Below are 16,613 nucleotides of genomic sequence, written 5' to 3'. Positions count from 1 at the left end.
ATTTTCCCAATCAAAATATTTGTCAGTCAAATATCATTTTATTAACAAAACCACAAACATTCTTATTATTATTACTGCAATAATCTTATCAGTATTCCTTGCTTTGTAAGGAAGGTTTAATTGGATTGGACAACTTTTGCAGATGGAAAGAACAAACTGGGTCATTTTGCAAAAATTTGTTATTTATAATAATGTAAAGTAATGTTAAATTTGATAATCCAGCTACACATTTGTTTTTCACTTGTCTAGTTCATTGTTGTGGTGTAGGCTAAAGCCTATCCCAGGCCGTCCTCAAGGTGCAACAGGTTGAGAGGCGGGATAGACCCTGGACATGGTGCCAGTCTGTTGGAGGACTAACTCATTTTGATAATTAGCCCATTCTACTTTAAAGTCTTTAGCGTTGTGTTACAGAATCTGATACCTGCTATGCTTCGAAACGGGTGGTGCATCATACATGCAGGACAGTGGTGTCCAAACTCCGGCCCGCGGGCCAACTGCGGCCCGCGATCCATTTTTTATTGGCCCGCAAACAATTTTATAAATAGAACAGAATATGGCCCGCACTTCAACTTTTGCTTGAGTGTATTGCACTTCTTAGTTTTAACACCAGGGGGCGCTACTGTTGATCAAGGCAGTTGCTCCACCAAAAAAGACAATCACAGAAGAAATTTACCCCAAGTTACTAGTGATGGGATTTCCGGCTCTTTTTAGAGAGCCGGCTCTTTCGGTTCGGCTCACTAAAAAGAGCCGGCTCTTTCGGCTCCGAACCGGCTCTTCAGGTTGTTTTGTTGCTTTGATTAATTTATTATTAACAATAATATTAAATTATGCACAAAAGGAATTACTAACGTAAAAAAAGTGGTTTTATTTATATATGTTTATATATAAATATATGCGGTGGCCCCTAGAGACAAAACACGTACAAACTCCAAAACACATTTCTAGCATGAACTGAACTTCCAAAGCAGAGCTACTAGATCACTTAAATTACACAATTGAAAGCATGTTTGTGTATTTATACACAGGCACTCATATATATTCAAATAATTTAAAAACAATGTTCATTTACCTGTTACTACCACACACCAAATCCGGTCGTTGGTACTTGCTGGCTTGTGTAGCCACTAGGTAACAAAAGCTCAACACTGCGCCCTAGCATTCTGGAGCACTTCTGTTGTGTTTTGTACGTGTTTTGAGTTTTTATGTGCTTCTGAGTTTGTACGTGTTTTTACATGTTTTGGAGTTTTTACGTGTTTTGGAGTTTGTACGTGTTTTTACGTGTTTTGGAGTTTGTACGTGCTTCAGGGTTCGTACGTGATTTGAAGTTTGTATGTGCTTTGTCTCTAGGGGCCACCATAAATATACTTTTATTTATTCACTCCACATAAAATGTAATAAATAAATCATATAATACAAAAATCAACTATTCACATTTCAACTTTTAACTATTTAAATTTTCAGCTTTTTCCTTTAACAAATTTAAAGTGAAACAACACAAAACACTGCAAACCACAACACAATTAAACATAAATTAAAATATGAAAACAAAAAGAAGATGCATATTCTCTGTCATATGGACCTGCATGAATAAACTTTCTGAATTCTTTATCATCTGCAACTGAAAATAGTTGTGGATGATTACTATACCTTTCTAATGTGACGTTGTTGTCCCTGGCTCTCTTTCTCTCTCTCTGGCTCTGTTCCTGTGCTACTGAGTGTAACTACCGCCCCTCCCCCCCTCTGCCCAGCGTAAAGCACAAGGCTCACGTGCTGAGTGAAGCTGGAAAAAAGTGCGAGAGAGAGGCTGAGAGAAAGAAAGAAAAAAAACAAACCACGTGACGGCTCGCGATAAGAAACCGGTCGCGTCGTTCACGTCAAAGAGCCGGCTCTAAGAGCCATTTCGTTCGCGAACGACCCATCACTACAAGTTACTAAACATGGCAGAACCAAAGAAGCGAAAGGTAGAAAGGGAGTGCAGAAAATTTCAGACACGTTGGGAGAGTGAATATTTCTTCAAAGAATTCAAGGGGACGTGTTTCTGTTTGATCTGCACTGAAACTGTGGCAGTTATGAAAGAGTATAATGTACAACGTCATTATGAAAACAAATATTAGGCCTATGCATCCTACACTCGTGCTGAGCGAGAGCAGAAATTAAAGCAAAGGGTAGCTATCCTGCGGGGTCAGCAACAGTATTTTTTTCGTGCTCAAAAGGTCCAGGAAAAGGCTCCAATAGCCAGCTATGAGGTCGCCCAACTCATCGCAAGACATGGCAAGCCTTTTTCAGATGGAGACCTCATAAAACACGGCCTCGTTAAAGTCACCGAAATAATGTGCCCGGAATAATGAGCTCCGATGCCACAGACACCACAAAGCTGCTAATTTTTTGCGGGGAGTGGACGAGAGCACGAGCGCTTTAGGTGAGTAACAAATATATTCCATAGTACCCGCGTGTTAATGTGCAGGTACACATGCTTCAAATATCAATAATGCGCATCAATTCTGTCACTACCCTGCTTTTGCACACCACTTTCTTATATCCGTTTTTCTTGTTAACACACAGAGTACACACCGCTGTGCACAGCGCACGCACACACAAAGTCAGCTGATCTCATCTTGATCAAGTGACATTTGTCCGGATTTTTGGCACGAGTGGCGATCAGCACCGCAGCTGGATGGCCCGATTTACATACCCAGCGCAGCTGATACTCACCAGAATAATTTACTAAAATTATATGCACTCCTGTTATTAAGTCCAGTTCAGTCTGTTATAACGGTTTCAAACGAACGTTAATAGTGTTGCTAAGCCTAATAACTCAAATAACAAACTTGAAATACCCGTCCCATTTTCCCCTTTATTGTTTTTTCTCTGTACTGTAAATCTTCTGTCTAATAAGAAATCTGAGGCTGCTGTTCTGAGAATGAGCTACCAAAGCCTTTTCTGAATAAATCAATAAAGATCCATTTATGGAAAGCTGTAATGAAGGCAGTTTTGTCTTTAATTATATTCAACAATATAACACATTTGACCACTTTTAAGTGATTTTTCTAACTTTAATACAGTAAAGTTAAGGTTACATACCTAATTTCTAGTAAGTGGCCCCGCCCCTCCTATATTTTTATATGTGGCCCTCAGTGAAAAAAGTTTGTACACCCCTGATGCAGGAACACTGGTAACAGGCTTTTGCTGTTGCTAGGCAGCTGCAAAGCCAGCTGCTGTCAGTCACTTAGCTGGTGTAGCAAATGAAATTAGCAGGGTCATTAGCTAAGTAAAGCATAAAAAGTCACAATCCATTTTAGCTGCAACAGTCAATGCCCAGAATCTATTGATATTTACTGGAGATGAGCAGGCTTTGCAGGAACAATCACTTTATGTTCAGTTCCTCAGTACAGCAGATCTAATGAAGCCCTGACTCTGAAAAAAAAAAAAGCAAAAGCAGAGATGTGGTTTCACATCTTTGAAAATATGCACATTCAGGGCAGCATGCCAGAAAACTTGTAAGGTGTTTCAGGGAAATAAAAAATGCAACTGGAGGTTAAATGCAGTGCATGTTTATCCAAAGCCATCCCTTGTGATTGCAGCCGTCCTTCTTGTTCTTTTGCTATAGTTGTGACATATTTTTTCCTCTACAATGACACCTCTGTAAAAGTCAGAATAAATTCACACTGCTTATATAAGATGTTGCCAAATTAGGATTTCCATCTCAGCTAACAGGACCTTTTTAAAATAGCCCTTGCTGTTAGGAGGAACACTCTCATTGCTTATAAATGCCACCAGCTTACCATAGCTATCACCACTGTGGTAAGCTGTCACAGCATACAAATTATATAAGGCACAGTGACATTTTCATTATCTTTTATGGAGCCCAGCTCTAAATGAAGACACTTCATTTTGTTATGTCCCTACCTTGGCACCTCATATGTGAGAAATTACACTTAGTTTACAAGTACCACCCTGGCAAAACTGTAGTAGCTCGTCCTACTGCTGTGTAGGTTTGTTCTCTGTAAACAAAAGACATTTTTATTCTTTGATGCAGAGAGTGGAGATGGAACCAGATAGAAGCAGACAAATAACTGAAATCACTGGCATTTATATAGGTTGATTATTTTATGATTATTTGTCTTGACTGTGTTTATTGTCACAGTGTAAAGCTTGTTGTGGAGATCGCACACATAAAGAAAACCTGGTGCAATGCTGTGTCTCAATGGGGATTGCCATAAACGGATTACCAGATGTGTGTGCCTGGAAATTATATCTAGATTTATGAGTTAAGTTTATTACTGACTATTTATTACTAATTATTTCCCGCAGCTCCTGGGTAATAGAAGTCTTCTAAAAAGAAGAAAAAAAGCAACTACAGCTCATTTTCTTCTTTCATTTCACAAAAGCATAACAACCACAGTGCCCCAGTTAGAATAATGATAAATGATAAAATGAATTATTGTCCATTTAAAACCATACACAGCTGCAATTTCTATGATGGAAAGGGACACTAATGAATCATTGTATGACATAGAGATTAACATAAAGCTTAAACGCAAAAAGACTGAATGCAATTTTGTCTTTTTTCATTCTTTTTATGCTTTCAAAAAGCTGGAACTCCATTTCTGCAGTTATTTAACTGCCAACAATTGATACTGCACTATCTAAATTCAGCTCAAATGTAAGCAAAACAGGTTTGAATGGTGAGTGTGTGGTCATTTGTGCATGTGTGTGTACCGGCAGCGTAAGGTGTCATTGTTCACAGTGCAGGTGACCTTCATGTCCATCCCATCCCTGCTGGATGGTGATTGCTCGCCTAAAAAGCACCTGGTTGGCAGCTCATTTTTCTCCCTTGATTTTCATTCAACAGCACCTCTTCCAGTCATCTGGACAAAAAAGGTAGAAACTTACTGACCTTAAAAACAAATACCAAACAATAATGGCAGGTCATTCTTGTGGTTTGACGTGTTTCACGTTATTGCAGCATGCTTCGTATCGCCTCCAACTTTATCCACAGTTGTGGGTTGACACAGATACTGGCTTGGGTCAATAAGTTTCACTTTATAACCACTAAATAAGTACTCTCTCATGTGAGTTACTGTACTTTTGCAAACACAATGGAAAAGGTCACGGATCGGCTTTTATTAAGTGTTAATTTATGTCTTTCACTGAGCAGCAGAGCTTTCTAGGTCTCGCATTGTTCTGTATGCTTCCTACCGCTAAGACCAGGTGTCCCAGAAACATTTTTCTTAGAGAAACTCGAGGCAATGAGATACACTGTCTGTCTTGGTCGTTGTGTCCTTGGGCAAGACACTTCACCAACTGGTGATGGCCAGAGGGGCCGATGGCGCGATATGGCAGCCTCGCTTATGTCAGTTTGCCCCAGGACAGCTGTGGCTACAACTGTGGTTTGCCTCCACCAGTGAGTGAATGAATAGTGGAATTGTAAAGCGCTTTGAGGGTCTCGAAAAGCGCTATATAAATGCAATCCATTATTATTATTATTATTATTATTATTATTATTGTTATTATTATTATTATTATTATTATTATTATTATTATTATTATTATTATCGTCCTGTCCTGTTTGCTAGTTTTTAGTTCCAGTGGTCAGATTTGACCTTTCTCTGCTTTAGTTTCAGCCTCCTACAATAAATGATGTCACAATGTAGCTTTAAATGTTTTTTATAACATCGACTTCTATTATTTGAAGTTCTCCAGTTGTCTTTAAAACCAACAGTTTTAATTACGCTTGCTTTCTCAATCAACTCATCCTGGCCAATTTGCCCTAACCGCTTTCCTCGCCTGTACTACTTGAAATGTTTTTTAAGTTTTTTGCACAGTCACGTAAATTGTTAAGCTTGTAATTATACCTTTAAAATACTGCACACTTGTGTGCAGTTATCATAAATGATTCAAGCAGTATGCCATTTAAATTTGGGCGGTGATGTTCCGGGAGGAAAAGGGTCACATCTAATGTGCTTTTAAGAATGACAAACGGTTAGGTTGCACTTCATGGTTGTAACAAAAGGAGGGTGTGAGGACGATTGTATGCACACAGAAAATCTAAAGTAGGAGTATTGCAGTTTTCTGCATTTTAGATGGACAGACAAGATTTTTTTAAGTGCTTATATGAAGAAAAAAATGTTAAAGGTCTTTGAAAACCAGTGACTCACCTACCCAGTGAGCAACAATCAAATGGTCAAATATTTGGGCACATCAGTGGTTTAAACCCTGGAGTGTATATCTCTGCCCTGTGTTTTCAGACATTTAGAGAAAAAAATCTGCCCAGCTGACAATTCATGCCAAACATTCAGGTTTGTTTCGTACTTACCCTTTATTTTTTTATCACATAGACAGAAAAATAAAGTTTTTATTTACAGATGAGTCCTGTAATCTCTGGCAAAGCTCGTCCGTGTCTATGAGGAAGGTTGCAGCCATGGTGGGCGGAGGAGAAATAGCGCTGTCATTTGGCCTTAATCATCACATCCTTGGAGATCAGGCAAAGTGCCAGATGTTATTTGTGCAGGTTGTAAAATGAAGGGAGAGAGAGAGAGAGTGAGAGAGCGAGGAAGAGAGGGAGAGAAGGCCAAAAGTACACTGACACAACATGTCATCATGAAGGGCAAATAGGAGGAGGCAGAGATGTTATTCTCCATGTTAAATATTCAGACTGGGAGAGGAATACAGAAAGGCAGAGAAGTCTGTGACCTCTTTTGGACTTGTGTGTATGTTTGTGTGCCTGGACTTATGTTGTGAAGGAATGAAACCATTGTGGTGACCAAACGCCCCTCATCGGGTCAAAGTCTTTATGAACAAAATCATTCAAATATGGGTGAAAACATACAAGACGAGGTTAGGATGAGCACACGTTACAGATATGGTAAGTCACCAGGAAAAGAATGTATATCACTGTAATGTCCTTTTGAGTATAGGGAACAGGAAAGTGTGTGTGTGTGTGTGTGTGTGTGTGTGTTTTCTGAAATGTCAGCAAGTCTGCAAGAGACATGGAGACACAAACACTTTTGCATATCTTATAGCAATAATGAACAAAGTTTTTTTTAATTCATGCAAGTTAGTAAGTATACCATAATAACATAAAAACATACTTAGTTTTTGTGTCAACGGATTCTACTAATAGTAATACCTGCATGTTGTCTATGTCAAATATTCTGATCAATTTATTTACTTATTGTTAGTTAAATAAATCACATCTCCTTCAACATTGTGAATCACACACAAAAAATGGTCGCTCGGCTGAAAATCAAATCAACAGAAATCTCAAGATAATCCTAATCGTTACTCTTTTTTTGTCACCATCATACAGCAGAACAAATAAGATTATGCCTGTGAGGACATTAGTGCATTGCACCAGCAAATAGCAAGTCATCTCAGGACGAAACAAATTACTTACAGCAATAATATGACTTCAGAAAGCTGGGGTCAGGGTGCTAGTTTAGCTCACTGGGTTGAACAGGCACCTCATATGTTATATGGCTATTGCAGATGCCCGGGTTTGAATTTGCTCATGGCCATTTGCTGTGCGTCTTCCCAGTCTCTCTCTCGCTCTCTCTTTCTTCTCTCTCCTAGCTTTCCTTTTAAGAAAGCACTCCCCAAAAATACTTAAAAGAAAGCTGGGGTCATTTTAAGGCAGAATCCTAAGTGTGTCCAAAGATAGATGGCTAAAAGACAAATGAGCTCACTCTCCATTCCAGTGTGACAGGGCAGAATTTGTATTTGCTTCAAATAAAATTAATTATTCCTTAAAATCATAGAGTTCAGTCAGAATGAACATTCAATCCTTAAAATTGAGTGGCTCTAAAAGAGAATAGGGTTGAACTCTTAATGAAGACAGAAAAATAGCTCATGGCAACAACACGTCGTGGACATTAGCTGATATACATCTGATATACAGTCTCACTACAATGCAGTAGGTTGAGCTGGTGTCACAAAATGAGAAAATTAATGCATGTATGTGTCATGTTCTTCCGTTTAACAATTTCAGATATGAATATGTATTTTTTTCTTTCTCTCTTCTTATTGCATCAGTGTTTTATCGTCTTTCTCTGTGTATCATTCTCTCTGTTTTATCCTCACAGCAATACCGAACCACCTCCTGACTCTCTATGGAATGGTGCATGTGCATTGTTAGTGTTGTAGCTCAGGGACTTTGCCTATGCTCTATGTCCCTGAACTCATTTGTCAAGTGCGGTTTTGGACACAGCTTGGTTGGAAGGGTGGAGGGTGGCAGGTGGCAACAGCATGCATCTTTCACTTTCTTTGTTCTTTCTCTCCTCTGCCTCCCTTGGCCTCTAAGTGTGCAGTGTTCTCAGAGTAGCACATTTTCTAAACGTGGTCGTGTATACAAGCTGGAGTCCTCTGAGTTGGCAAAGCATGGCAGGCGTTGATCAGGCCAAGGACATGTAGCAGGTCCCTGCTGCACAGTGCTAGGTTTGCGTCAAACAGCCATATACTTTACATGTGCAGTAGGTATACAAGTGTAAATATAAATGTGATGTTTGCCTCAAGTAAAGAAAATCTTTACTCGGCCATTTTAATCCTTGCACTTTAAACACTTCAACCCACTTTTTTGCTTACGTTTTGGATTTTAATAATTGCTGCGGTTAGCAACACTTTCCTGTGAATTCTTAAAAAAAATGTTGATTTCCCACACCTGACAATGTGGATTTATTTTCCTAAATCTAACCTAATCTTAACCACAGAGAAAAAAAGTATGTCCACAAATAAGGATGCACCGATACTGGTATCGGGTATCGGGGCCAATACTGTAAAATGTGTGTGTACTCATACTCGTAAAAGTTGACCGATACCATGAACCGATACCAACTTATTTCATTAATCAGAGGGTGGCTGGTCATTTCTGTTGTAGTTTTTTAGATTGGTCACTAGGGGGACATCCCGCGCTAAACAGGCACAGGGTTAGGCGAGTCAGACTGGCGGCTCCAGATAAAAAAAGAGAAACTGAAGGCTGCTGTAGCTAGGCTAAACAAAATGTCAGCAGTGTGGACCGGAACAGCCAACTTTAACTCAGGTTTTGGAAAAGCGATGAAAAATGTCAAGAGAAAATTCACAGGCAGTTAAAATAGCAGAGGCTCTGACTCATTTTATTTCTCTGGATGACCAGCCAATGCCGGTCGTGGAAAGCATAGGATTGAACCGTCTTCTCAGCATACTCGAGCCGCGATATGAAATTGGACACTCTGCAATAATTTAAAAGTTTATTTTATTCTCAAACCTAATTTGTATTTATTTTATTCCAAACAGAAGTGTTTATTTATTATTCTGAAAGCTCGAGACAGTGCCCAATAGTTGATAGTGATATTTTGTTAAATTACAATATGGATACTCTGCAATAATTTAACAGAAGTGCTTATTTTTCACTTGAAATTTTTTTTGTGGTCATTTTTATTACGATTTTATTTTTTATCGGCAGAGAATAAAATAAAACCTGTCTTCCAATTCATTGCATTTGTGTGTGTGTGTGTGGTAGAAGTATCGATTTTTGTACTCAGTATCGGCAAGTACTCAGATCCAAGTATCGGTATCGTATCGGTTTGAAAAAATTGGTATCGTTGCATCCCTATCCACAAACTGAGGGCAAGGTTGTTAAATGCTGCTGAAGGCAGTGATGTGCTTTCCATGTAAATTAAGTGAGCTGTTAATGTTGTTACAGGCCTGCAAAATGTTTTCAGTGAAGTGTTCGCTAACATCCAGTGCATCAAGTGCTGTTATCTTATCAAAGCTGTTCTTTCACACATCCAGAACATTTTTGTCCCTTTTTTGTGAACAAGTAAAAACAAAACAAAATGCAACAGAGCTGCAAAAGAGCAATAAACTTCTTCTGGCCAACGTATGTGTGACTTACTCCCCAACGATCCCTAATTTAGATTTTGTCTCTCTTAAAAAGAGGGCTGATCTTTCAGTGGCAGAAAAGCTAAAGGAAACTATGGAAACATCTCTGTGACATCAAACATCTCTGATGCCCTAGGATGACAAAGAACTAACACAACATGAACTGAGATGTGTCATATTTTTGTATCTTCTCTTCTTAATATTAGTAGTAGTAGTAGTGGTAAGCAGTGTTAGCAGTTGTCATTAGAGTGTTTTCATACCTGCAGTCAGTTTAAATCAAATTCTGAGATATGCAAGTGCGGACCAAAGCAACCACACCAAGACTCTTTGTAGGAGGTGATCTTGGTGCTAATAACTATGAAATGATGTCTTCCAGTATTCCTGAACATAGCACCTTCTTCCTGTATTTACTTTTCTTGCCCCAGACACATCTGGCCAATGAGCAGACATACTACTGTAATATTCTCACGTGGTTTATAGTCATGCATTTTGGTTCACTTGGAGTTGACCTGGATTTTTCTCTGTGTGAAAATAAACCAAGTAAAAAAGAAGCGAAAAGCTACAAACCCATCAACTGATTTGGATTGGTAAACATTTATATGTGTAAAAAACACTCTAAGAATGTGAGAAAACTTTTTTCTTTATAATATTACACGCAGTGTACTTTGAAGCAGTGAAAGTTTTGGGAGCAATAAAAAGTGAGCATGGGAAAAACGTTAAATTGATACGTACTTTCCTACCTTCATAGCAAGCAAATCACTCACTGCATGACATAGATAGTGCCATTTTAGAAAGTTACAGAAAGTTCCGGTCACGTACCTCTCAGTTTTGACTTAAAAGTCGTGACTGGAAGGTTTCATTCAATTCAACCATGTTTCAACCATTTTTGGTTGCACCCCTAACAATAAATTCAATATTGAGTAAGGACTTATTCAAGTCCTTACTCAGTAAAATTGGTAATGGTTCAGTTGATATCATCAAAAGCAAAATTAAGCAAAGACACTGCCATCAAAACATGAGCTGACTATTAGTGGAGACAAAAAGCACAAAGGACAAAAGTCTTGGAGACTCAGAGGTTGTAGTCTGCCTCGGGACTAGGGATGGGTACCGGTATCCGGTGCCATGATGGCACCGGTTCTGATATAAACGGTAGTAACCAGACCGAAAAGCAGCGCACATTTCGGTGCTTTATTTCGGTGCTTTTTTTTCCTGAGATGTGATACACTTTGAATTCTAGCCAATCATTTTACGTTTCCGGGGATAGTAGGCGGGTCCAGGTACGTACGTTCTTTTAGAGCAGAGCTACAGGTTAAAAATGCCCAAGGCGAAGCGGTCAAAGTCTTGCTGTACTTCACAGCAAAAGATGCAAACTCAGCAGCCTGCAACAAGTGCTTTAAGGTGATACTGTGGAAAGGAGGTAACACCTGAAATCCGATGAAACACCTGGCGACGCATAGCGGTTTTTTTAAAAGCCGAAAAATGCGACGTATTTGATAGCTTGCTGCGAGACCTCACACCGAGCGCATCTACTGCAGGTGTGGTGCCTGTTATCGGACGAAGAGTTAGCAACATCCCCCAAAAAGCTGAAGAGTAGAGTCCTGGCCCCTAGCCCTGCCAGTGTAGCAGAAATGATGAGGATGATGATGCAGCAGCAGCCGTTCTTCTCTGCGTGAGTAGCTTAATGTTGTTCGTGTATAATTTACGTTGAGTAGGCTAACCACGTTATTACATTAATGCATGTAAGGTGAACTAGCAAACATCATCATAGCTACATGCGGCTGTCTTCTTGTTTGATGGCAGATACTCCCTTCACCCTGGCCAAAAAGGCTAAAATGACCAAATAAAAAGTGGGAAACAGTTAAACATGAGAGGTTTTTGGACAAAGTTTTTGTTTTTTCCATTGTTTAAGCACTGCTTCCAGCCAAGAGTGATACCATATATGCCCTATAGCTGCAGAAAAGGCTAACATTGTTATCTTTTTACAAAAAAAACAGCTGAACATGAGAGGTTTTTGGACCAATTTTGTGTTCTCCATTCTTTAAGCACCGGTTTGAGCACCGTTTAAGCACCGGCACCGTTTCAAAAGTACCGGTTTGGCACCGGTATCAGATAAAACCTAAACGATACCCATCCCTACTCGGGACATTATTCAAGACATCTTTTTCTTCCCAAGACACATGGAATGTGCACTGTATTTGGGGCAAGTTTCAGATTAAACACTGGTGATACTAATAAGGATAGAACAGACATACAGGCTGGCAAACTGGGGGACTTAAACCTGACAGGAGTGCACAACTACAGCAGATTAAGAAAAAAGAAAGCAGAAATAAGAAAAAGTATGAGCACAACAAATCACTATTGTTAGTAGTAGAAGTAGTAGTATCACACCTATATATCACTGGAATTAATTTGTTGTCCTTGTCTTGGAGTGAAACAGAAACACAGAGGGCAGTAAAAAGAGAAGATAGGCAGGGAGACAGGAAGGGTAGATGGTAATAGAACAAACAGGCCCAGAAATGAAGAGTGGGACAGAGGGAGAATGAGAAAACTGCAGATAAGCCTGCAAATATAGATGGAGGTGATGGTGATGAAGACTAAATGTCCCTCCCAGAGAGACATTGATTGGTGAGAGGAAATGAAGACAGAAGGACAGAATGACTTAACATAATACACAAGATCAGACACGCAAATAAAGATGTGTCAGGAGCCAGATAGATGAATAAAAAGCAGTAAAAATGAAAATAATAAACAGAGAGAAGAAGATGGCACGTATACGAAGGTTGCAAAAAGTTGGCAGACAGAGTTAAATATGCTGGGGAGAGATTCTGATTCATGGAGTTAAGGAGATGAATAGGAAAGGTATTTAATACATTTTATTTCCAGGTCTGGGCTCATGTGTCTTCTTTATTGAATTCTGTCATCTTTACTTAACATCCATTTCTCATCGCTGCCAAAAAGCACAAATGCCACGAGATGTGATCAGTAAAGGAAGTTGAGAACTTCATGTGAGAAAGTTAATCTGAAGGTGATGCTTTCATGATCTCATACACAACAGAAAAGAGGATACAGTAGTAGATTAGAAAGGAAGGAGGAAGACAACAAATTTTATCGGGAATAAAAACTCTTGTTCAAAAGGTTCAGACTTTGAAAACCCTGTCAGATGTCCATAGAAATGCAGACCTTCTGTAAACAGATATTTGAGAGTATATGAATCAAAAGCGTTCAGAGTCCAAATTAATGTAACTGTATGCTGGAAATGCAGAGGAGATTTTCAGGAGTCAGACCTTGAACCCTTGGGCAGTTCCGGCAACATCTCGATTTATAATTATCACACGAGAAAAATGTGTTTTTGACATGCAGCCTAGAGTCTAACTACAAATTGCTGTGGAGGGAAATACGTATTAAAAATATACAAATATTTTGAATCTGATGCTCACTAATTGGTGCCACATAAGACTTCTGCAAGTTGCAGCAGTTGTGAAGCTCTGTTTGGCATATTCATGTGGGATCTAATAATCACGTTTTTTCAGACTGGGTCTCATTTTGCATATTGAACCTGTTGGTTTAGTTAGATAATCCATGGATTTGTTTCTGTTCATTCGACAGATTAATAGTTTGGAAGCCCATTGGTATACAGATTTTGTCTTTCAAAACAGACTGCTCTTATTGGACATCAACCTGCTTCCTCTAGAGAATGTTAGTCATTTTCATGGCATGGGTTGATGGGTTTTGCGTCTGTGTGTAATGCAGTTGCTTGTCGGCCTTGTCCACTGCTTTTTCGATAAATGCTCGAGAACAAAGGAACATTAAAGCACCCATATAATAGAGATTACAGCAGAGCAAAAAGGAGGAGGGAAAACAGAGGCTTTTCCATCCACTAAGATCAAAGCCTTGGCTTGTGTTGATAGATTGGACTTATCTCTGTGCTGTTGCTTGTTAAGGCTAAGGGGCTTTTTGGAGATAAGATTCGCCCTTCTGAGGCACTGTGGCCTCTCAGGCTTTCCCCAGGGTCACCATCGAACAAACAATTAACATGGTCGGTAGCTCTAAATGTATTTCAGACTATGCCCAGTGCTACTACTGTAAGCACATATACTGTCAACTCTTATGTGTCACATACCTCTGATTATCCACAACATAATCTTCCTAAACATCCAAGGTTTTACTCTACTTACCTACCACAGCAATATTTGACAGCTTAGCTGGAGCGACGTCATCGGCGTAACTTTGTGCTGAACATTGGGGGGGAAGATAAATTCCCAGATGATTAAATATGCAACTATTTTGCTGGTAATACCTGAAACGAGTAAAGAAAATCAACAGCCTATTTGTGCAAGATAATTCATAATTTTATTGGGGGGGCTATATTGGTTGGATCTGATTATTGGGGGGGTCATAGCCCCCCTAACCCCCCTGGAAATTACGCCCCTGAGTGACGTCTAAGAGGAATGCATTGCACAAAACAACAAATCATGAAAATCATAGAATTATCACATTTGCAGGATGTTCTTGTTTTTGTAGAAAACAAACCATCAATGTAACAGAAAGCAATTTATTTAATAACTAAACATAATAAATTCAATTTACTTTTTTGGTGAGTTTTTTCTGTTTTTCAAATTGCGTACAGAAAAAAAATATTGGATCATTCTTAGTTGAAAAAATTAAAGTATTATCAACAAAAACATGACAATTAGTAACATTGCTGTACCACCTCTGGCTTTTGTAATGTCCTGAACTAATTTAAGTGTCTACCTGTTCATTAATTGCTGAGGTAATGATTGCCATCTCTCCAAGTCGTTTAGCTGACACTCAACTCCTTATATCATAAATGAGTGGGAAAATTTGCTTGTGTTTTTTCAGGCAGTCATCTTTATATTTTTCCCCCTGAACAGCACCAGACAAAGGTTGCAGCATAATCTCCATGGCCAAAGTGATGCTTAGTAATTCACCACTGCTCATCACTTTCATTCAATCATCTCCAGCCCATTGCTTCTCTTTAGCCCTTTGTAACCGTGTTTTCTTTTCTTTAGATGATAGATCAGTGGCTTTTCTTTATGTAAAATAAAGATGTTTTCTTTTTATAAAATTCCCATTTTTGGTTTGAACTTGCTCTAAATTTTACAGGAAATGTTGGTCCAACATTTTCTGACACAATCCATGTTGTTTCGTTCTTGAAGGAATTTTAAAAATGCTTTTCACTGGTTCACATAATTAAATAATGGCAAGTAAGTCACATGTGCTATACTTTGCATGTTAGAGTTAAAGTTAAGAAACATTATTAGTTATTCCAGATTAATAAATCATAAATGAAACGTTGTTGAAACACAACACTGCCTTTTCTCCAGCTATAGCAAAGTGGACAGCAAACTCTAAACTAATGTGTAGTTATATCTTTGAGGTGGATATGTCAGATACAGCACAGCCTATGACAAATCAGCCTCTTCATGAGAAGGCTCTAGCCCAAATCTTTTAACCTCTCAGCCTAGTTACTATGTTAAATATAATCAGTCATCTAGGGACCCTGGATCATTAAAATGTATTGCTACTATTATCACGCAGGGACCCACAAGTCAGTGTTTCTGCCACCTGTTATGGAGGGCACAAGTCACTGAAGGATGACCAGACACCTGCATAATGCAGACCTCACAATCCATCTTACCGTGAACTCTTACTTTCACCTCTCTGGCTATACTTTTTTTTAGTATTTCTCATTGTAGCTCTCCTCTACTCTTCATGTTTCAGTATGTGTACAAATAATCATGCTTGCAAATGTTAACTCTAATCACAGTGAATCTTTTGGACTTTCACTTCAAGCACTTGAACTTAATTTGTGGAAAACAGAAAGGTACAGGGCATGTAATTAAGTCGGCTCACTCCCTAGAGGCAAGTTATTTTAGGTCTGGTTTGGGGACAGTTTGGTTAAGATGTCATGAAAAATTTAGTGCTTTTGAGTCATTTAGTTCCTTTCTTCTGTTTCACCTTAAAATCCAAAGTACTGTGACTGTCCAATTGGAATTATGGACTCTCATCTTTTGTGAAAACATTCTAAAGAAAGATGCTAATAGATCTTTAGTCATTCAATTGACAGATGAATTACAGTGAAGACCTAAATTGGGAAATATTGTTGTAATATAGTGTGCTATATAAAACATATCCTTAAACAATTGTTTGTGGTGTTTCCAGGTTTTTAAATGCTCTTTCTGCTGTGTCCTTCTATGTACAAACTAAATGATTTTAGCAAAAACAAATGCAGCTGTCATAGACAAAAGCAATGTGAAAAAATGAAGTTGACATTAAGTGATGATGAGCTGGTCCTAAACAAGAAAAGGAAGAAACAAAAACTCAGGTTCATCCAAGCAGGAGGGAGAATTCCATCGTTTGATTCACGATTTCATGCATATTTCAGTCAGTGGGCAGTTTGAACTCTTGTTGGCAGAGTTGGGACCACATCTGAGGAGAGCCAAATGACCCGCAGCAGCAGCTAGCTGTATGCCTGAGGTGAAATAGCATTATTTTACTATTTCCCTGTCATTGCATATTCAGTACCTGTATGTGTTTTGTGCTACAAGCTTTCTTGTTGCCAAATGCAGTGGTATGATTTGTGTGATTTGTTTATTTTAATCCAAAAAATTGGAGCAATCAATCCTGGATCAGAAAAATAAATAATTAAAAAAATATTTAAATATTTTTAATGCACAAAATATTCCCGAATATGCGACGGGTTTTGTGTGTAAAGGCTTTTAGACTAAATGTAAATG

General features: G+C 38.7%; 1 protein-coding gene across 9 annotated transcripts in view; it reads left to right on the top strand.

Moving 5' to 3' along the window:
* Window positions 1-16,613, top strand: part of naaladl2 (N-acetylated alpha-linked acidic dipeptidase like 2) — a 490,790-nt gene that overhangs the window by 406,990 nt on the left and 67,187 nt on the right. The window lies entirely within an intron of this gene.

This window comes from Neolamprologus multifasciatus, chromosome 23 (assembly GCF_963576455.1).
Source record: "Neolamprologus multifasciatus chromosome 23, fNeoMul1.2, whole genome shotgun sequence".
Taxonomy (NCBI): Eukaryota; Metazoa; Chordata; class Actinopteri; order Cichliformes; family Cichlidae; genus Neolamprologus; species Neolamprologus multifasciatus.
Note: the sequence above shows the minus strand (reverse complement) of the source record. Positions and strands in the feature narration are given on the sequence as shown.